The sequence below is a fragment of the Balaenoptera physalus genome (assembly GCF_965194825.1).
Source record: "Balaenoptera physalus genome assembly, chromosome: X".
NCBI lineage: Eukaryota > Metazoa > Chordata > Mammalia > Artiodactyla > Balaenopteridae > Balaenoptera > Balaenoptera physalus.
The window spans coordinates 142,964,436-142,987,821 of record NC_138903.1 but is presented as its reverse complement, the minus strand read 5'-3'; positions in this window follow the sequence as shown (position 1 = coordinate 142,987,821).

Here is a 23,386-nt window from a genome sequence, read left to right as displayed (position 1 = left end):
TAGGGTTAGTGTTAGGGTTAGGGCTCGGTTTAGGGTATTGGTTAGGATTAGGGTACGTCTTAGGATTAGGGTAGGGGTTAGCGTTAGGGTACGCGTTAGTGTTAGGGTAGTTATTAAACCTAACCCAGTCTCTAGATACCCCTTAGCACGTAAAGGAATATTATTTGGAGGTCCAGCCATGGAGAAGAGTTTAGACACTAGGATAAGATAAGGAACACACCCATTATAAAGAAATCACATTAGGATTCTCTTTTTAAGCTGTTCCTTAAAACACTAGTGCTTAGGAAATCTATTGGAGGCAGAAGCATTCAAGGGTAGCCTAGGGTTAGGGTTAGGCATAGGGTCAGGCTTAGGGTACGGCTTAGGGTACGGCTTAGGTTACGGGTTCGGGGAGGGCTTCGGGTACGGCGTAGGGTATGGGTTAGGGTTAGGGATAGGGTTAGTGTTAGGGTTAGGGCTCGGTTTAGGGTACGTGTTAGGATTAGGGTACATGTTAGGGTTAGGGTAGGGGTTAGGGTTAGGGTACGCGTTAGGGTTAGGGTAGTTATTAAACCTATCCCTCTATCTAGATAAACCTTAGCACATAAAGGAATATTATTTTGTGGTCCAGCCATGGAGAAGAGTTTAGACACTAGGATAAGATAAGGAACACACCCATTATAAAGAAATCACATTAGGATTCTCTTTTTAAGCTGTTCCTTAAAACACTAGTGCTTAGGAAATCTATTGGAGGCAGAAGCAGTCAAGGGTAACCACGGGTTAGGGTTAGGCTTGGTGTTAGGCTTAGGGTACGGCTTACGGTACGGGTTCGGGGAGGGGTTCGGGTACGGCGTAGGGTATGGGTTAGGGTTAGGGTTAGGGTTAGTGTTAGGGTTAGGGCTCGGTTTAGGTTACAGGTTAGGATTAGGGTACATGTTAGGGTTAGGGTAGGGATTAGGGTTAGGGTACGCGTTAGGGTTCGGGTAGTTATTAAACCTATCCCACTCTCTAGATACACCTTAGCACGTAAAGCAATATTATTTGGGTGTCCAGCCATGGAGAAGAGTTTAGACACTAGGATAAGATAAGGAACACACCCATTATAAAGAAATCACATTAGGATTCTCTTTTTAAGCTCTTCCTTAAAACACTAGTGCTTAGGAAATCTATTGGAGGCAGAAGCAGTCAAGGGTAGCCTAGGGTTAGGGTTAGGCTTAGGGTACGGCTTAGGGTACGGCTTAGGGTACGGGTTCGGGGAGGGCTTCGGGTACGGCGTAGGGTATGGGTTAGAGTTAGGGTTAGGGTTAGTGTTAGGGTTAGGGCTCGGTTTAGGGTATTGGTTAGGATTAGGGTACGTGTTAGGATTAGGGTAGGGGTTAGCGTTAGGGTACGCGTTAGTGTTAGGGTAGTTATTAAACCTAACCCAGTCTCTAGATACCCCTTAGCACGTAAAGGAATATTATTTGGAGGTCCAGCCATGGAGAAGAGTTTAGACACTAGGATAAGATAAGGAACACACCCATTATAAAGAAATCACATTAGGATTCTCTTTTTAAGCTGTTCCTTAAAACACTAGTGCTTAGGAAATCTATTGGAGGCAGAAGCATTCAAGGGTAGCCTAGGGTTAGGGTTAGGCATAGGGTTAGGCTTAGGGTACGGCTTAGGGTACGGGTTCGGGGAGGGGTTCGGGAACGGCGTAGGGTATGGGTTAGGGTTAGGGTTAGGGTTAGTGTTAGGGTTAGGGCTCGGTTTAGGGTATTGGTTAGGATTAGGGTACGTGTTAGGGTTAGGGTAGGGGTTAGGGTTAGGGTACGCGTTAGTGTTAGGGTAGTTATTAAACCTATCCCACTCTCTAGATACCCCTTAGCACGTAAAGGAATATTATTTGGAGGTCCAGCCATGGAGAAGAGTTTAGACACTAGGATAAGATAAGGACACACCCATTATAAAGAAATCACATTTGGATTGTTTTTTTAAGCTGTTCCTTAAAACACTAGTGCTTAGGAAATCTATTGGAGGCAGAAGCAGTCAAGGGTAGCCTAGGGTTAGGGTTAGGCTTAGGGTACGGCTTAGGGTACGGCTTAGGGTACGGGTTCGGGGAGGGCTTCGGGTACGGCGTAGGGTATGGGTTAGGGTTAGGATTAGGGTTAGTGTTAGGGTTAGGGCTCGGTTTAGGGTATTGGTTAGGATTAGGGTACGTGTTAGGGTTAGGGTAGGGGTTAGGGTTAGTGTACGCGTTAGTGTTAGGGTAGTTATTAAACCTATCCCACTCTCTAGATACCCCATAGCACGTAAAGGAATATTATTTGGAGGTCCAGCCATGGAGAAGAGTTTAGACACTAGGATAAGATAAGGAACACACCCATTATAAAGAAATCACATTAGGATTCTCTTTTTAAGCTGTTCCTTAAAACACTAGTGCTTAGGAAATCTATTGGAGGCAGAAGCAGTGAAGGGTAACCAAGGGTTAGGGTTAGGCTTGGGGTTAGGCTTAGGGTACGGCTTAGGGTACGGGTTCGGGGAGGGGTTCGGGTACGGCGTAGGGTATGGGTTAGGGTTAGGGTTAGGGTTAGTGTTAGGGTTAGGGCTCGGCTTAGGGTATTGGTTAGGATTAGGGTACGTGTTAGTGTTAGGGTAGGGGTTAGGGTTAGGGTAGGGGTTAGGGTTAGGGTACGCGTTAGTGTTAGGGTAGTTATTAAACCTATCCCACTCTCTAGATACCCCTTAGCACCAAAAGGATTATTATTTGGGGGTCCATCCATGGAGAAGAGTTTAGAAACTAGGTTAAGATAAGGAACACACGCATTATAAAGAAATCACATTAGGATTCTCTTTTTAAATTTTTCCTTAAAACACTAGTGCTTAGGAAATCTATTGGAGGCAGAAGCAGTCAAGGGTAGCCTAGGGTTAGGGTTAGGCTTAGGTTACGGCTTAGGGTACGGCTTAGGGTACGGGTTCGGGGAGGGCTTCGGGTACGGTGTAGGGTATGGGTTAGGGTTAGGGTTAGGGTTAATGTTAGAGTTAGGGCTCGGTTTAGGGTATTGGTTAGGATTAGGGTACGTGTTAGGGTTAGGGTAGGGGTTAGGGTTATGGTACGCGTTAGTGTTAGTGTAGTTATTAAACCTATCCCAGTCTCTAGATACCCCTTAGCACGTAAAGGAATATTATTTGGAGTTCCAGCCATGGAGAAGAGTTTAGACACTAGTATAAGATAAGGAACACACCCATTATAAAGAAATCACATTAGGATTCTTTTTTTAAGCTGTTCCTTAAAACACTAGTGCTTAGGAAATCTATTGGAGGCAGAAGCAGTCAAGGGTAGCCTAGGGTTAGGGTTAGGCTTAGGGTACGGCTTAGGGTACGGCTTAGGTTACGGGTTCGGGGAGGGCTTCGGGTACGGCGTAGGGTATGGGTTAGGGTTAGGGATAGGGTTAGTGTTAGGGTTAGGGCTCGGTTTAGGGTACGGGTTAGGATTAGGGTACATGTTAGGGTTAGGGTAGGGGTTAGGGTTAGGGTACGCGTTAGGGTTAGGGTAGTTATTAAACCTATCCCACTATCTAGATAAACCTTAGCACATAAAGGAATATTATTTTGTGGTCCAGCCATGGAGAAGAGTTTAGACACTAGGATAAGATAAGGAACACACCCATTATAAAGAAATCACATTAGGATTCTCTTTTTAAGCTGTTCCTTAAAACACTAGTGCTTAGGAAATCTATTGGAGGCAGAAGCAGTCAAGGGTAACCACGGGTTAGGGTTAGGCTTGGTGTTAGGCTTAGGGTACGGCTTACGGTACGGGTTCGGGGAGGGGTTCGGGTACGGCGTAGGGTATGGGTTAGGGTTAGTGTTAGGGTTAGTGTTAGGGTTAGGGCTCGGTTTAGGTTACAGGTTAGGATTAGGGTACATGTTAGGGTTAGGGTAGGGATTAGGGTTAGGGTACGCGTTAGGGTTCGGGTAGTTATTAAACCTATCCCACTCTCTAGATACACCTTAGCACGTAAAGCAATATTATTTGGGTGTCCAGCCATGGAGAAGAGTTTAGACACTAGGATAAGATAAGGAACACACCCATTATAAAGAAATCACATTAGGATTCTCTTTTTAAGCTCTTCCTTAAAACACTAGTGCTTAGGAAATCTATTGGAGGCAGAAGCAGTCAAGGGTAGCCTAGGGTTAGGGTTAGGCTTAGGGTACGGCTTAGGGTACGGCTTAGGGTACGGGTTCGGGGAGGGCTTCGGGTACGGCGTAGGGTATGGGTTAGAGTTAGGGTTAGGGTTAGTGTTAGGGTTAGGGCTCGGTTTAGGGTATTGGTTAGGATTAGGGTACGTGTTAGTGTTAGGGTAGGGGTTAGGGTTAGGGTACGCGTTAGAGTTAGGGTAGTTATTAAACCTATCCCACTCTCTAGATACCCCTTAGCACGTAAAGGAATATTATTTGGAGGTCCAGCCATGGAGAAGAGTTTAGACACTAGGATAAGATAAGGAACACACCCATTATAAAGAAATCACATTAGGATTCTCTTTTTAAGTTGTTTTTAAAACACAAGTGTTTAGGAAATCTATTGGAGGCAGAAGCAGTCAAGGGTAGCCTAGGTTTAGGGTTAGGCTTAGGGTACGGCTTAGGGTACGGCTTAGGGTACGGGTTCGGGGAGGGCTTCGGGTACGGCGTAGGGTATGGGTTAGGGTTAGGTTTAGGGTTAGTGTTAGGGTTAGGGCTCGGTTTAGGGTATTGGTTAGGATTAGGGTACGTGTTAGGGTTAGGGTAGGGGTTAGGGTTAGGGTACGCGTTAGTGTTAGGGTAGTTATTAAAACTATCCCACTCTCTAGATACCCCTTAGCACGTAAAGGCATATTATTTGGAGTTCCAGCCATGGAGAAGAGTTTAGACACTAGGATAAGATAAGGAACACACCCATTATAAAGAAATCACATTAGGATTCTCTTTTTAAGCTGTTCCTTAAAACACTAGTGCTTAGGAAATCTATTGGAGGCAGAAGCAGTCAAGGGTAGCCTAGGTTTAGGGTTAGCTTAGGGTACGGCTTAGGGTACGGCTTAGGGTACGGGTTCGGGGAGGGCTTCGGGTACGGCGTAGGGTATGGGTTAGGGTTAGGGTTAGGGTTAGTGTTAGGGTTAGGGCTCGGTTTAGGTTATTGGTTAGGATTAGGGTACGTGTTAGGGTTAGGGTAGGGTTTAGGGTTAGGGTACGCGTTAGTGTTAGGGTAGTTATTAAACCTATCCCAGTCTCTAGATACCCCTTAGCACGTATAGGAATATTATTTGGAGGTCCAGCCATGGAGAAGAGTTTAGACACTAGGATAAGATAAGGAACACACCCATTATAAATAAATCACATTAGGATTCTCTTTTTAAGCTGTTCCTTAAAACACTAGTGCTTAGGAAATCTATTGGAGGCAGAAGCAGTCAAGGGTAGCCTAGGGTTAGGGTTAGGCTTAGGGTACGGCTTAGGGTACGGCTTAGGGTACGGGTTCGGGGAGGGCTTCGGGTACGGCGTAGGGTATGGGTTAGGGTTAGGGTTAGTGTTAGGGTTAGGGCTCGGTTTAGGGTATTGGTTAGGAAGAGGGTACGTGTTAGGGTTAGGGTAGGGGTTAGGGTTAGGGTACGCGTTAGTGTTAGGGTAGTTATTAAACCTATCCCACTCTCTAGATACCCCTTAGCACGTAAAGGAATATTATTTGGAGGTCCAGCCTTGGAGAAGAGTTTAGACACTAGGATAAGATAAGGAACACACCCATTATAAAGAAATCACATTAGGATTCTCTTTTTAAGCTGTTCCTTAAAACACTAGTGCTTAGGAAATCTATTGGAGGCAGAAGCAGTCAAGGGTAGCCTAGGGTTAGGGTTAGGCTTGGTGTTAGGCTTAGGGTACGGCTTAGGGTACGGGTTCGGGGAGGGGTTCGGGTATGGCGTAGGGTATGGGTTAGGGTTAGGGTTAGGGTTAGTGTTAGGGTTAGGGATCCGTTTAGGGTACGTGTTAGGAGTAGGGTACATGTTAGGGTTAGGGTAGGGGTTAGGGTTAGGGTACGCGTTAGGGTTAGGGTAGTTATTAAACCTATCCCACTCTCTAGATACACCTTAGCACGTAAAGGAATATTATTTGGGGGTCCAGCCATGGAGAAGAGTTCAGACACTAGAATAAGATAAGGAACACACCCATTATAAAGAAATCACATTAGGATTCTCTTTTTAAGCTGTTCCTTAAAACACTAGTGCTTAGGAAATCTATTGGAGGCAGAAGCAGTCAAGGGAAGCCTAGGGTTAGGGTTAGGCTTAGGGTACGGCTTAGGGTAAGGCTTAGGGTACGGGTTGGGGAGGGCTTTTGGTACGGCGTAGGGTATTGGTTAGGGTTAGGGTTAGTGTTAGGGTTAGGGCTCGGTTTAGGGTATTGGTTAGGATTAGGGTACGTGTTAGGATTAGGGTAGGGGTTAGCGTTAGGGTACGCGTTAGTGTTAGGGTAGTTATTAAACCTAACCCAGTCTCTAGATACCCCTTAGCACGTAAAGGAATATTATTTGGAGGTCCAGCCATGGAGAAGAGTTTAGACACTAGGATAAGATAAGGAACACACCCATTATAAAGAAATCACATTAGGATTCTCTTTTTAAGCTGTTCCTTAAAACACTAGTGCTTAGGAAATCTATTGGAGGCAGAAGCATTCAAGGGTAGCCTAGGGTTAGGGTTAGGCATAGGGTTAGGCTTAGGGTACGGCTTAGGGTACGGGTTCGGGGAGGGGTTCGGGAACGGTGTAGGGTATGGGTTAGGGTTAGGGTTAGTGTTAGGGTTAGGGCTCGGTTTAGGGTACGGGTTAGGATTAGGGTAAATGTTAGGGTTAGGGTAGGGGTTAGGGTTAGGGTACGCATTAGGGTTAGGGTAGTTATTAAACCTATCCCACTCTCTAGATACATCTTAGCACGTAAAGGCATATTATTTGGAGTTCCAGCCATGGAGAAGAGTTTAGACACTAGGATAAGATAAGGAACACACCCATTATAAAGAAATCACATTAGGATTCTCTTTTTAAGCTGTTCCTTAAAACACTAGTGCTTAGGAAATCTATTGGAGGCAGAAGCAGTCAAGGGTAGCCTAGGTTTAGGGTTAGGCTTAGGGTACGGCTTAGGGTACGGCTTAGGGTACGGGTTCGGGGAGGGCTTCGGGTACGGCGTAGGGTATGGGTTAGGGTTAGGGTTAGGGTTAGTGTTAGGGTTAGGGCTCGGTTTAGGTTATTGGTTAGGATTAGGGTAGGTGTTAGGGTTAGGGTAGGGTTTAGGGTTAGGGTACGCGTTAGTGTTAGGGTAGTTATTAAACCTATCCCAGTCTCTAGATACCCCTTAGCACGTATAGGAATATTATTTGGAGGTCCAGCCATGGAGAAGAGTTTAGACACTAGGATAAGATAAGGAACACACCCATTATAAAGAAATCACATTAGGATTCTCTTTTTAAGCTGTTCCTTAAAACACTAGTGCTTAGGAAATCTATTGGAGGCAGAAGCAGTCAAGGGTAGCCTAGGGTTAGGGTTAGGCTTAGGGTACGGCTTAGGGTACGGCTTAGGGTACGGGTTCGGGGAGGGCTTCGGGTACGGCGTAGGGTATGGGTTAGGGTTAGGGTTAGTGTTAGGGTTAGGGCTCGGTTTAGGGTATTGGTTAGGAAGAGTGTACGTGTTAGGGTTAGGGTAGGGGTTAGGGTTAGGGTACGTGTTAGTGTTAGGGTAGTTATTAAACCTATCCCACTCTCTAGATACCCCTTAGCACGTAAAGGAATATTATTTGGAGGTCCAGCCATGGAGAAGAGTTTAGACACTAGGATAAGATAAGGAACACACCCATTATAAAGAAATCACATTAGGATTCTCTTTTTAAGCTGTTCCTTAAAACACTAGTGCTTAGGAAATCTATTGGAGGCAGAAGCAGTCAAGGGTAGCCTAGGGTTAGGGTTAGGCTTGGTGTTAGGCTTAGGGTACGGCTTAGGGTACGGGTTCGGGGAGGGGTTCGGGTACGGCGTAGGGTATGGGTTAGGGTTAGGGTTAGTGTTAGGGTTAGGGATCCGTTTAGGGTACGTGTTAGGAGTAGGGTACATGTTAGGGTTAGGGTAGGGGTTAGGGTTAGGGTACGCGTTAGGGTTAGGGTAGTTATTAAACCTATCCCACTCTCTAGATACCCCTTAGCACGTAAAGGAATATTATTTGGGGGTCCAGCCATGGAGAAGAGTTCAGACACTAGAATAAGATAAGGAACACACCCATTATAAAGAAATCACATTAGGATTCTCTTTTTAAGCTGTTCCTTAAAACACTAGTGCTTAGGAAATCTATTGGAGGCAGAAGCAGTCAAGGGAAGCCTAGGGTTAGGGTTAGGCTTAGGGTACGGCTTAGGGTAAGGCTTAGGGTACGGGTTGGGGAGGGCTTTTGGTACGGCGTAGGGTATTGGTTAGGGTTAGGGTTAGTGTTAGGGTTAGGGCTCGGTTTAGGGTATTGGTTAGGATTAGGGTACGTCTTAGGATTAGGGTAGGGGTTAGCGTTAGGGTACGCGTTAGTGTTAGGGTAGTTATTAAACCTAACCCAGTCTCTAGATACCCCTTAGCACGTAAAGGAATATTATTTGGAGGTCCAGCCATGGAGAAGAGTTTAGACACTAGGATAAGATAAGGAACACACCCATTATAAAGAAATCACATTAGGATTCTCTTTTTAAGCTGTTCCTTAAAACACTAGTGCTTAGGAAATCTATTGGAGGCAGAAGCATTCAAGGGTAGCCTAGGGTTAGGGTTAGGCATAGGGTCAGGCTTAGGGTACGGCTTAGGGTACGGCTTAGGTTACGGGTTCGGGGAGGGCTTCGGGTACGGCGTAGGGTATGGGTTAGGGTTAGGGATAGGGTTAGTGTTAGGGTTAGGGCTCGGTTTAGGGTACGTGTTAGGATTAGGGTACATGTTAGGGTTAGGGTAGGGGTTAGGGTTAGGGTACGCGTTAGGGTTAGGGTAGTTATTAAACCTATCCCTCTATCTAGATAAACCTTAGCACATAAAGGAATATTATTTTGTGGTCCAGCCATGGAGAAGAGTTTAGACACTAGGATAAGATAAGGAACACACCCATTATAAAGAAATCACATTAGGATTCTCTTTTTAAGCTGTTCCTTAAAACACTAGTGCTTAGGAAATCTATTGGAGGCAGAAGCAGTCAAGGGTAACCACGGGTTAGGGTTAGGCTTGGTGTTAGGCTTAGGGTACGGCTTACGGTACGGGTTCGGGGAGGGGTTCGGGTACGGCGTAGGGTATGGGTTAGGGTTAGGGTTAGGGTTAGTGTTAGGGTTAGGGCTCGGTTTAGGTTACAGGTTAGGATTAGGGTACATGTTAGGGTTAGGGTAGGGATTAGGGTTAGGGTACGCGTTAGGGTTCGGGTAGTTATTAAACCTATCCCACTCTCTAGATACACCTTAGCACGTAAAGCAATATTATTTGGGTGTCCAGCCATGGAGAAGAGTTTAGACACTAGGATAAGATAAGGAACACACCCATTATAAAGAAATCACATTAGGATTCTCTTTTAAGCTCTTCCTTAAAACACTAGTGCTTAGGAAATCTATTGGAGGCAGAAGCAGTCAAGGGTAGCCTAGGGTTAGGGTTAGGCTTAGGGTACGGCTTAGGGTACGGCTTAGGGTACGGGTTCGGGGAGGGCTTCGGGTACGGCGTAGGGTATGGGTTAGAGTTAGGGTTAGGGTTAGTGTTAGGGTTAGGGCTCGGTTTAGGGTATTGGTTAGGATTAGGGTACGTGTTAGGATTAGGGTAGGGGTTAGCGTTAGGGTACGCGTTAGTGTTAGGGTAGTTATTAAACCTAACCCAGTCTCTAGATACCCCTTAGCACGTAAAGGAATATTATTTGGAGGTCCAGCCATGGAGAAGAGTTTAGACACTAGGATAAGATAAGGAACACACCCATTATAAAGAAATCACATTAGGATTCTCTTTTTAAGCTGTTCCTTAAAACACTAGTGCTTAGGAAATCTATTGGAGGCAGAAGCATTCAAGGGTAGCCTAGGGTTAGGGTTAGGCATAGGGTTAGGCTTAGGGTACGGCTTAGGGTACGGGTTCGGGGAGGGGTTCGGGAACGGCGTAGGGTATGGGTTAGGGTTAGGGTTAGGGTTAGTGTTAGGGTTAGGGCTCGGTTTAGGGTATTGGTTAGGATTAGGGTACGTGTTAGGGTTAGGGTAGGGGTTAGGGTTAGGGTACGCGTTAGTGTTAGGGTAGTTATTAAACCTATCCCACTCTCTAGATACCCCTTAGCACGTAAAGGAATATTATTTGGAGGTCCAGCCATGGAGAAGAGTTTAGACACTAGGATAAGATAAGGACACACCCATTATAAAGAAATCACATTTGGATTGTTTTTTTAAGCTGTTCCTTAAAACACTAGTGCTTAGGAAATCTATTGGAGGCAGAAGCAGTCAAGGGTAGCCTAGGGTTAGGGTTAGGCTTAGGGTACGGCTTAGGGTACGGCTTAGGGTACGGGTTCGGGGAGGGCTTCGGGTACGGCGTAGGGTATGGGTTAGGGTTAGGATTAGGGTTAGTGTTAGGGTTAGGGCTCGGTTTAGGGTATTGGTTAGGATTAGGGTACGTGTTAGGGTTAGGGTAGGGGTTAGGGTTAGTGTACGCGTTAGTGTTAGGGTAGTTATTAAACCTATCCCACTCTCTAGATACCCCATAGCACGTAAAGGAATATTATTTGGAGGTCCAGCCATGGAGAAGAGTTTAGACACTAGGATAAGATAAGGAACACACCCATTATAAAGAAATCACATTAGGATTCTCTTTTTAAGCTGTTCCTTAAAACACTAGTGCTTAGGAAATCTATTGGAGGCAGAAGCAGTGAAGGGTAACCAAGGGTTAGGGTTAGGCTTGGGGTTAGGCTTAGGGTACGGCTTAGGGTACGGGTTCGGGGAGGGGTTCGGGTACGGCGTAGGGTATGGGTTAGGGTTAGGGTTAGGGTTAGTGTTAGGGTTAGGGCTCGGCTTAGGGTATTGGTTAGGATTAGGGTACGTGTTAGTGTTAGGGTAGGGGTTAGGGTTAGGGTAGGGGTTAGGGTTAGGGTACGCGTTAGTGTTAGGGTAGTTATTAAACCTATCCCACTCTCTAGATACCCCTTAGCACCAAAAGGATTATTATTTGGGGGTCCATCCATGGAGAAGAGTTTAGAAACTAGGTTAAGATAAGGAACACACGCATTATAAAGAAATCACATTAGGATTCTCTTTTTAAATTTTTCCTTAAAACACTAGTGCTTAGGAAATCTATTGGAGGCAGAAGCAGTCAAGGGTAGCCTAGGGTTAGGGTTAGGCTTAGGTTACGGCTTAGGGTACGGCTTAGGGTATGGGTTCGGGGAGGGCTTCGGGTACGGTGTAGGGTATGGGTTAGGGTTAGGGTTAGGGTTAATGTTAGAGTTAGGGCTCGGTTTAGGGTATTGGTTAGGATTAGGGTACGTGTTAGGGTTAGGGTAGGGGTTAGGGTTATGGTACGCGTTAGTGTTAGTGTAGTTATTAAACCTATCCCAGTCTCTAGATACCCCTTAGCACGTAAAGGAATATTATTTGGAGTTCCAGCCATGGAGAAGAGTTTAGACACTAGGATAAGATAAGGAACACACCCATTATAAAGAAATCACATTAGGATTCTCTTTTTAAGCTGTTCCTTAAAACACTAGTGCTTAGGAAATCTATTGGAGGCAGAAGCAGTCAAGGGTAACCAAGGGTTAGGGTTAGGCTTGGGGTTAGGCTTAGGGTACGGCTTAGGGTACGGGTTCGGGGAGGGCTTCGGGTACGGCGTAGGGTATGGGTTAGGGTTAGGGTTAGGGTTAGTGTTAGGGTTAGGGCTCCGTTTAGGGTACTTGTTAGGATTAGGGTACATGTTAGGGTTAGGGTAGGGGTTAGGGTTAGGGTACGCGTTAGGGTTAGGGTAGTTATTAAACCTATCCCACTCTCTAGATACCCCTTACTATGTAAAGGAATATTACTTGGGGGTCCAGCCATGGAGAAGAGTTTAGACACTAGGATAAGATAAGGAACACACCCATTATAAGGAAATCACAATAGCATTCTCTTTTTAAGCTGTTCCTTAAAACACTAGTGCTTAGGAAATCTATTGGAGGCAGAAGCAGTCAAGGGTAGCCTAGGGTTAGGGTTAGGCTTAGGGTACGGCTTAGGGTACGGGTTCGGGGAGGGCTTCGGGTACGGCGTAGGGTATGGTTTAGGGTTAGGGTTAGGGATTGTGTTAGGGTTAGGGCTTGGTTTAGGTAATTGGTTAGGATTAGGGTACGTGTTAGGGTTAGGGTAGGGGTTAGGGTTAGGGTACGCGTTAGTTTTAGGGTAGTTATTAAACCTATCCCACTCTCTAGATACCCCTTAGCACGTAAAGGAATATTATTTGGAGGTCCAGCCATGGAGAAGAGTTTAGACACTAGGATAAGATAAGGAACACACCCATTATAAAGAAATCACATTAGGATTCTCTTTTTAAGCTGTTCCTTAAAACACTAGTGCTTAGGAAATCTATTGGAGGCAGAAGCAGTCAAGGGTAGCCTAGGGTTAGGGTTAGGCTTAGGGTACGGCTTAGGGTACGGGTTCGGGGAGGGCTTCGGGTACGGCGTAGGGTATGGGTTAGGGTTAGGGTTAGGGTTAGTGTTAGGGTTAGGGCTCGGTTTAGGGTATTGGTTAGGATTAGGGTACGTGTTAGGGTTAGTTTAGGGGTTAGGGTTAGGGTACGCTTTAGTGTTAGGGTAGTTATTAAACCTATCCCACTCTCTAGATACCCCTTAGCACGTAAAGGAATATTATTTGGAGGTCCAGCCATGGAGAAGAGTTTAGACACTAGGATAAGATAAGGAACACACCCATTATAAAGAAATCACATTAGGATTCTCTTTTTAAGCTGTTCCTTAAAACACTAGTGCTTAGGAAATCTATTGGAGGCAGAAGCAGTCAAGGGTAGCCTAGGGTTAGGGTTAGGCTTAGGGTATGGCTTAGGGTACGGCTTAGGGTACGGGTTCGGGGAGGGCTTCCGGTACAGCGTAGGGTATGGGTTAGGGTTAGGGTTAGGGTTAGTGTTAGGGTTAGGGCTCGGTTTAGGGTATTGGTTAGGATTAGGGTACGTGTTAGGGTTAGGGTAGGGGTTAGGGTTAGGGTACGCGTTAGTGTTAGGGTAGTTATTAAACCTATCCCACTCTCTAGATACCCCTTAGCACGTAAAGGAATATTATTTGGAGGTCCAGCCATGGAGAAGAGTTTAGACACTAGTATAAGATAAGGAACACACCCATTATAAAGAAATCACATTAGGATTCTTTTTTTAAGCTGTTCCTTAAAACACTAGTGCTTAGGAAATCTATTGGAGGCAGAAGCAGTCAAGGGTAGCCTAGGGTTAGGGTTAGGCTTAGGGTACGGCTTAGGGTACGGCTTAGGTTACGGGTTCGGGGAGGGCTTCGGGTACGGCGTAGGGTATGGGTTAGGGTTAGGGATAGGGTTAGTGTTAGGGTTAGGGCTCGGTTTAGGGTACGTGTTAGGATTAGGGTACATGTTAGGGTTAGGGTAGGGGTTAGGGTTAGGGTACGCGTTAGGGTTAGGGTAGTTATTAAACCTATCCCTCTATCTAGATAAACCTTAGCACATAAAGGAATATTATTTTGTGGTCCAGCCATGGAGAAGAGTTTAGACACTAGGATAAGATAAGGAACACACCCATTATAAAGAAATCACATTAGGATTCTCTTTTTAAGCTGTTCCTTAAAACACTAGTGCTTAGGAAATCTATTGGAGGCAGAAGCAGTCAAGGGTAACCACGGGTTAGGGTTAGGCTTGGTGTTAGGCTTAGGGTACGGCTTACGGTACGGGTTCGGGGAGGGGTTCGGGTACGGCGTAGGGTATGGGTTAGGGTTAGGGTTAGGGTTAGTGTTAGGGTTAGGGCTCGGTTTAGGTTACAGGTTAGGATTAGGGTACATGTTAGGGTTAGGGTAGGGATTAGGGTTAGGGTACGCGTTAGGGTTCGGGTAGTTATTAAACCTATCCCACTCTCTAGATACACCTTAGCACGTAAAGCAATATTATTTGGGTGTCCAGCCATGGAGAAGATTTTAGACACTAGGATAAGATAAGGAACACACCCATTATAAAGAAATCACATTAGGATTCTCTTTTTAAGCTCTTCCTTAAAACACTAGTGCTTAGGAAATCTATTGGAGGCAGAAGCAGTCAAGGGTAGCCTAGGGTTAGGGTTAGGCTTAGGGTACGGCTTAGGGTACGGCTTAGGGTACGGGTTCGGGGAGGGCTTCGGGTACGGCGTAGGGTATGGGTTAGAGTTAGGGTTAGGGTTAGTGTTAGGGTTAGGGCTCGGTTTAGGGTATTGGTTAGGATTAGGGTACGTGTTAGGATTAGGGTAGGGGTTAGCGTTAGGGTACGCGTTAGTGTTAGGGTAGTTATTAAACCTAACCCAGTCTCTAGATACCCCTTAGCACGTAAAGGAATATTATTTGGAGGTCCAGCCATGGAGAAGAGTTTAGACACTAGGATAAGATAAGGAACACACCCATTATAAAGAAATCACATTAGGATTCTCTTTTTAAGCTGTTCCTTAAAACACTAGTGCTTAGGAAATCTATTGGAGGCAGAAGCATTCAAGGGTAGCCTAGGGTTAGGGTTAGGCATAGGGTTAGGCTTAGGGTACGGCTTAGGGTACGGGTTCGGGGAGGGGTTCGGGAACGGCGTAGGGTATGGGTTAGGGTTAGGGTTAGGGTTAGTGTTAGGGTTAGGGCTCGGTTTAGGGTATTGGTTAGGATTAGGGTACGTGTTAGGGTTAGGGTAGGGGTTAGGGTTAGGGTACGCGTTAGTGTTAGGGTAGTTATTAAACCTATCCCACTCTCTAGATACCCCTTAGCACGTAAAGGAATATTATTTGGAGGTCCAGCCATGGAGAAGAGTTTAGACACTAGGATAAGATAAGGACACACCCATTATAAAGAAATCACATTTGGATTGTTTTTTTAAGCTGTTCCTTAAAACACTAGTGCTTAGGAAATCTATTGGAGGCAGAAGCAGTCAAGGGTAGCCTAGGGTTAGGGTTAGGCTTAGGGTACGGCTTAGGGTACGGCTTAGGGTACGGGTTCGGGGAGGGCTTCGGGTACGGCGTAGGGTATGGGTTAGGGTTAGGGTTAGGGTTAGTGTTAGGGTTAGGGCTCGGTTTAGGGTATTGGTTAGGATTAGGGTACGTGTTAGGGTTAGGGTAGGGGTTAGGGTTAGGGTACGCGTTAGTGTTAGGGTAGTTATTAAACCTATCCCACTCTCTAGATACCCCATAGCACGTAAAGGAATATTATTTGGAGGTCCAGCCATGGAGAAGAGTTTAGACACTAGGATAAGATAAGGAACACACCCATTATAAAGAAATCACATTAGGATTCTCTTTTTAAGCTGTTCCTTAAAACACTAGTGCTTAGGAAATCTATTGGAGGCAGAAGCAGTGAAGGGTAACCAAGGGTTAGGGTTAGGCTTGGGGTTAGGCTTAGGGTACGGCTTAGGGTACGGGTTCGGGGAGGGGTTCGGGTACGGCGTAGGGTATGGGTTAGGGTTAGGGTTAGGGTTAGTGTTAGGGTTAGGGCTCGGCTTAGGGTATTGGTTAGGATTAGGGTACGTGTTAGTGTTAGGGTAGGGGTTAGGGTTAGGGTAGGGGTTAGGGTTAGGTTACGCGTTAGTGTTAGGGTAGTTATTAAACCTATCCCACTCTCTAGATACCCCTTAGCACCAAAAGGAATATTATTTGGGGGTCCATCCATGGAGAAGAGTTTAGAAACTAGGTTAAGATAAGGAACACACGCATTATAAAGAAATCACATTAGGATTCTCTTTTTAAATTGTTCCTTAAAACACTAGTGCTTAGGAAATCTATTGGAGGCAGAAGCAGTCAAGGGTAGCCTAGGGTTAGGGTTAGGCTTAGGTTACGGCTTAGGGTACGGCTTAGGGTACGGGTTCGGGGAGGGCTTCGGGTACGGTGTAGGGTATGGGTTAGGGTTAGGGTTAGGGTTAGTGTTAGAGTTAGGGCTCGGTTTAGGGTATTGGTTAGGATTAGGGTACGTGTTAGGGTTAGGGTAGGGGTTAGGGTTATGGTACGCGTTAGTGTTAGTGTAGTTATTAAACCTATCCCAGTCTCTAGATACCCCTTAGCACGTAAAGGAATATTATTTGGAGTTCCAGCCATGGAGAAGAGTTTAGACACTAGGATAAGATAAGGAACACACCCATTATAAAGAAATCACATTAGGATTCTCTTTTTAAGCTGTTCCTTAAAACACTAGTGCTTAGGAAATCTATTGGAGGCAGAAGCAGTCAAGGGTAACCAAGGGTTAGGGTTAGGCTTGGGGTTAGGCTTAGGGTACGGCTTAGGGTACGGGTTCGGGGAGGGCTTCGGGTACGGCGTAGGGTATGGGTTAGGGTTAGGGTTAGGGTTAGTGTTAGGGTTAGGGCTCCGTTTAGGGTACTTGTTAGGATTAGGGTACATGTTAGGGTTAGGGTAGGGGTTAGGGTTAGGGTACGCGTTAGGGTTAGGGTAGTTATTAAACCTATCCCTCTCTCTAGATACCCCTTACTATGTAAAGGAATATTACTTGGGGGTCCAGCCATGGAGAAGAGTTTAGACACTAGGATAAGATAAGGAACACACCCATTATAAGGAAATCACAATAGCATTCTCTTTTTAAGCTGTTCCTTAAAACACTAGTGCTTAGGAAATCTATTGGAGGCAGAAGCAGTCAAGGGTAGCCTAGGGTTAGGGTTAGGCTTAGGGTACGGCTTAGGGTACGGGTTCGGGGAGGGCTTCGGGTACGGCGTAGGGTATGGTTTAGGGTTAGGGTTAGGGATTGTGTTAGGGTTAGGGCTTGGTTTAGGTAATTGGTTAGGATTAGGGTACGTGTTAGGGTTAGGGTAGGGGTTAGGGTTAGGGTACGCGTTAGTGTTAGGGTAGTTATTAAACCTATCCCACTCTCTAGATACCCCTTAGCACGTAAAGGAATATTATTTGGAGGTCCAGCCATGGAGAAGAGTTTAGACACTAGGATAAGATAAGGAACACACCCATTATAAAGAAATCACATTAGGATTCTCTTTTTAAGCTGTTCCTTAAAACACTAGTGCTTAGGAAATCTATTGGAGGCAGAAGCAGTCAAGGGTAGCCTAGGGTTAGGGTTAGGCTTAGGGTACGGCTTAGGGTACGGGTTCGGGGAGGGCTTCGGGTACGGCGTAGGGTATGGGTTAGGGTTAGGGTTAGGGTTAGTGTTAGGGTTAGGGCTCGGTTTAGGGTATTGGTTAGGATTAGGGTACGTGTTAGGGTTAGTTTAGGGGTTAGGGTTAGGGTACGCTTTAGTGTTAGGGTAGTTATTAAACCTATCCCAGTCTCTAGATACCCCTTAGCACGTAAAGGAATATTATTTGGAGGTCCAGCCATGGAGAAGAGTTTAGACACTAGGATAAGATAAGGAACACACCCATTATAAAGAAATCACATTAGGATTCTCTTTTTAAGCTGTTCCTTAAAACACTAGTGCTTAGGAAATCTATTGGAGGCAGAAGCAGTCAAGGGTAGCCTAGGGTTAGGGTTAGGCTTAGGGTATGGCTTAGGGTACGGCTTAGGGTACGGGTTCGGGGAGGGCTTCGGGTACGGTGTAGGGTATGGGTTAGGGTTAGGGTTAGGGTTAGTGTTAGGGTTAGGGCTCGGTTTAGGGTATTGGTTAGGATTAGGGTACGTGTTAGTGTTAGGGTAGGGGTTAGGGTTAGGGTACGCGTTAGTGTTAGGGTAGTTATTAAACCTATCCCACTCTCTAGATACCCCTTAGCACGTAAAGGAATATTATTTGGGGGTCCATCCATGGAGAAGGGTTTAGACACTAGGATAAGATAAGGAACACACCCATTATAAAGAAATCACATTAGGATTCTCTTTTTAAATTGTTCCTTAAAACACTAGTGCTTAGGAAATCTATTGGAGGCAGAAGCAGTCAAGTGTAGCCTAGGGTTAGGGTTAGGCTTAGGGTACGGCTTAGGGTACGGCTTAGGGTACGGGTTCGGGGAGGGCTTCCGGTACAGCGTAGGGTATGGGTTAGGGTTAGGGTTAGGGTTAGTGTTAGGGTTAGGGCTCGGTTTAGGGTATTGGTTAGGATTAGGGTACGTGTTAGGGTTAGGGTAGGGGTTAGGGTTAGGGTACGCGTTAGTGTTAGGGTAGTTATTAAACCTATCCCACTCTCTAGATACCCCTTAGCACGTAAAGGAATATTATTTGGAGGTCCAGCCATGGAGAAGAGTTTAGACACTAGTATAAGATAAGGAACACACCCATTATAAAGAAATCACATTAGGATTCTTTTTTTAAGCTGTTCCTTAAAACACTAGTGCTTAGGAAATCTATTGGAGGCAGAAGCAGTCAAGGGTAGCCTAGGGTTAGGGTTAGGCTTAGGGTACGGCTTAGGGTACGGCTTAGGTTACGGGTTCGGGGAGGGCTTCGGGTACGGCGTAGGGTATGGGTTAGGGTTAGGGATAGGGTTAGTGTTAGGGTTAGGGCTCGGTTTAGGGTACGGGTTAGGATTAGGGTACATGTTAGGGTTAGGGTAGGGGTTAGGGTTAGGGTACGCGTTAGGGTTAGGGTAGTTATTAAACCTATCCCACTATCTAGATAAACCTTAGCACATAAAGGAATATTATTTTGTGGTCCAGCCATGGAGAAGAGTTTAGACACTAGGATAAGATAAGGAACACACCCATTATAAAGAAATCACATTAGGATTCTCTTTTTAAGCTGTTCCTTAAAACACTAGTGCTTAGGAAATCTATTGGAGGCAGAAGCAGTCAAGGGTAACCACGGGTTAGGGTTAGGCTTGGTGTTAGGCTTAGGGTACGGCTTACGGTACGGGTTCGGGGAGGGGTTCGGGTACGGCGTAGGGTATGGGTTAGGGTTAGTGTTAGGGTTAGTGTTAGGGTTAGGGCTCGGTTTAGGTTACAGGTTAGGATTAGGGTACATGTTAGGGTTAGGGTAGGGATTAGGGTTAGGGTACGCGTTAGGGTTCGGGTAGTTATTAAACCTATCCCACTCTCTAGATACACCTTAGCACGTAAAGCAATATTATTTGGGTGTCCAGCCATGGAGAAGAGTTTAGACACTAGGATAAGATAAGGAACACACCCATTATAAAGAAATCACATTAGGATTCTCTTTTTAAGCTCTTCCTTAAAACACTAGTGCTTAGGAAATCTATTGGAGGCAGAAGCAGTCAAGGGTAGCCTAGGGTTAGGGTTAGGCTTAGGGTACGGCTTAGGGTACGGCTTAGGGTACGGGTTCGGGGAGGGCTTCGGGTACGGCGTAGGGTATGGGTTAGAGTTAGGGTTAGGGTTAGTGTTAGGGTTAGGGCTCGGTTTAGGGTATTGGTTAGGATTAGGGTACGTGTTAGGGTTAGGGTAGGGGTTAGGGTTAGGGTACGCGTTAGTGTTAGGGTAGTTATTAAACCTATCCCACTCTCTAGATACCCCTTAGCACGTAAAGGAATATTATTTGGAGGTCCAGCCATGGAGAAGAGTTTAGACACTAGTATAAGATAAGGAACACACCCATTATAAAGAAATCACATTAGGATTCTTTTTTTAAGCTGTTCCTTAAAACACTAGTGCTTAGGAAATCTATTGGAGGCAGAAGCAGTCAAGGGTAGCCTAGGGTTAGGGTTAGGCTTAGGGTACGGCTTAGGGTACGGCTTAGGTTACGGGTTCGGGGAGGGCTTCGGGTACGGCGTAGGGTATGGGTTAGGGTTAGGGATAGGGTTAGTGTTAGGGTTAGGGCTCGGTTTAGGGTACGTGTTAGGATTAGGGTACATGTTAGGGTTAGGGTAGGGGTTAGGGTTAGGGTACGCGTTAGGGTTAGGGTAGTTATTAAACCTATCCCTCTATCTAGATAAACCTTAGCACATAAAGGAATATTATTTTGTGGTCCAGCCATGGAGAAGAGTTTAGACACTAGGATAAGATAAGGAACACACCCATTATAAAGAAATCACATTAGGATTCTCTTTTTAAGCTGTTCCTTAAAACACTAGTGCTTAGGAAATCTATTGGAGGCAGAAGCAGTCAAGGGTAACCACGGGTTAGGGTTAGGCTTGGTGTTAGGCTTAGGGTACGGCTTACGGTACGGGTTCGGGGAGGGGTTCGGGTACGGCGTAGGGTATGGGTTAGGGTTAGGGTTAGGGTTAGTGTTAGGGTTAGGGCTCGGTTTAGGTTACAGGTTAGGATTAGGGTACATGTTAGGGTTAGGGTAGGGATTAGGGTTAGGGTACGCGTTAGGGTTCGGGTAGTTATTAAACCTATCCCACTCTCTAGATACACCTTAGCACGTAAAGCAATATTATTTGGGTGTCCAGCCATGGAGAAGATTTTAGACACTAGGATAAGATAAGGAACACACCCATTATAAAGAAATCACATTAGGATTCTCTTTTTAAGCTCTTCCTTAAAACACTAGTGCTTAGGAAATCTATTGGAGGCAGAAGCAGTCAAGGGTAGCCTAGGGTTAGGGTTAGGCTTAGGGTACGGCTTAGGGTACGGCTTAGGGTACGGGTTCGGGGAGGGCTTCGGGTACGGCGTAGGGTATGGGTTAGAGTTAGGGTTAGGGTTAGTGTTAGGGTTAGGGCTCGGTTTAGGGTATTGGTTAGGATTAGGGTACGTGTTAGGATTAGGGTAGGGGTTAGCGTTAGGGTACGCGTTAGTGTTAGGGTAGTTATTAAACCTAACCCAGTCTCTAGATACCCCTTAGCACGTAAAGGAATATTATTTGGAGGTCCAGCCATGGAGAAGAGTTTAGACACTAGGATAAGATAAGGAACACACCCATTATAAAGAAATCACATTAGGATTCTCTTTTTAAGCTGTTCCTTAAAACACTAGTGCTTAGGAAATCTATTGGAGGCAGAAGCATTCAAGGGTAGCCTAGGGTTAGGGTTAGGCATAGGGTTAGGCTTAGGGTACGGCTTAGGGTACGGGTTCGGGGAGGGGTTCGGGAACGGCGTAGGGTATGGGTTAGGGTTAGGGTTAGGGTTAGTGTTAGGGTTAGGGCTCGGTTTAGGGTATTGGTTAGGATTAGGGTACGTGTTAGGGTTAGGGTAGGGGTTAGGGTTAGGGTACGCGTTAGTGTTAGGGTAGTTATTAAACCTATCCCACTCTCTAGATACCCCTTAGCACGTAAAGGAATATTATTTGGAGGTCCAGCCATGGAGAAGAGTTTAGACACTAGGATAAGATAAGGACACACCCATTATAAAGAAATCACATTTGGATTGTTTTTTTAAGCTGTTCCTTAAAACACTAGTGCTTAGGAAATCTATTGGAGGCAGAAGCAGTCAAGGGTAGCCTAGGGTTAGGGTTAGGCTTAGGGTACGGCTTAGGGTACGGCTTAGGGTACGGGTTCGGGGAGGGCTTCGGGTACGGCGTAGGGTATGGGTTAGGGTTAGGGTTAGGGTTAGTGTTAGGGTTAGGGCTCGGTTTAGGGTATTGGTTAGGATTAGGGTACGTGTTAGGGTTAGGGTAGGGGTTAGGGTTAGGGTACGCGTTAGTGTTAGGGTAGTTATTAAACCTATCCCACTCTCTAGATACCCCATAGCACGTAAAGGAATATTATTTGGAGGTCCAGCCATGGAGAAGAGTTTAGACACTAGGATAAGATAAGGAACACACCCATTATAAAGAAATCACATTAGGATTCTCTTTTTAAGCTGTTCCTTAAAACACTAGTGCTTAGGAAATCTATTGGAGGCAGAAGCAGTGAAGGGTAACCAAGGGTTAGGGTTAGGCTTGGGGTTAGGCTTAGGGTACGGCTTAGGGTACGGGTTCGGGGAGGGGTTCGGGTACGGCGTAGGGTATGGGTTAGGGTTAGGGTTAGGGTTAGTGTTAGGGTTAGGGCTCGGCTTAGGGTATTGGTTAGGATTAGGGTACGTGTTAGTGTTAGGGTAGGGGTTAGGGTTAGGGTAGGGGTTAGGGTTAGGGTACGCGTTAGTGTTAGGGTAGTTATTAAACCTATCCCACTCTCTAGATACCCCTTAGCACCAAAAGGAATATTATTTGGGGGTCCATCCATGGAGAAGAGTTTAGAAACTAGGTTAAGATAAGGAACACACGCATTATAAAGAAATCACATTAGGATTCTCTTTTTAAATTGTTCCTTAAAACACTAGTGCTTAGGAAATCTATTGGAGGCAGAAGCAGTCAAGGGTAGCCTAGGGTTAGGGTTAGGCTTAGGTTACGGCTTAGGGTACGGCTTAGGGTACGGGTTCGGGGAGGGCTTCGGGTACGGTGTAGGGTATGGGTTAGGGTTAGGGTTAGGGTTAGTGTTAGAGTTAGGGCTCGGTTTAGGGTATTGGTTAGGATTAGGGTACGTGTTAGGGTTAGGGTAGGGGTTAGGGTTATGGTACGCGTTAGTGTTAGTGTAGTTATTAAACCTATCCCAGTCTCTAGATACCCCTTAGCACGTAAAGGAATATTATTTGGAGTTCCAGCCATGGAGAAGAGTTTAGACACTAGGATAAGATAAGGAACACACCCATTATAAAGAAATCACATTAGGATTCTCTTTTTAAGCTGTTCCTTAAAACACTAGTGCTTAGGAAATCTATTGGAGGCAGAAGCAGTCAAGGGTAACCAAGGGTTAGGGTTAGGCTTGGGGTTAGGCTTAGGGTACGGCTTAGGGTACGGGTTCGGGGAGGGCTTCGGGTACGGCGTAGGGTATGGGTTAGGGTTAGGGTTAGGGTTAGTGTTAGGGTTAGGGCTCCGTTTAGGGTACTTGTTAGGATTAGGGTACATGTTAGGGTTAGGGTAGGGGTTAGGGTTAGGGTACGCGTTAGGGTTAGGGTAGTTATTAAACCTATCCCACTCTCTAGATACCCCTTACTATGTAAAGGAATATTACTTGGGGGTCCAGCCATGGAGAAGAGTTTAGACACTAGGATAAGATAAGGAACACACCCATTATAAGGAAATCACAATAGCATTCTCTTTTTAAGCTGTTCCTTAAAACACTAGTGCTTAGGAAATCTATTGGAGGCAGAAGCAGTCAAGGGTAGCCTAGGGTTAGGGTTAGGCTTAGGGTACGGCTTAGGGTACGGGTTCGGGGAGGGCTTCGGGTACGGCGTAGGGTATGGTTTAGGGTTAGGGTTAGGGATTGTGTTAGGGTTAGGGCTTGGTTTAGGTAATTGGTTAGGATTAGGGTACGTGTTAGGGTTAGGGTAGGGGTTAGGGTTAGGGTACGCGTTAGTGTTAGGGTAGTTATTAAACCTATCCCACTCTCTAGATACCCCTTAGCACGTAAAGGAATATTATTTGGAGGTCCAGCCATGGAGA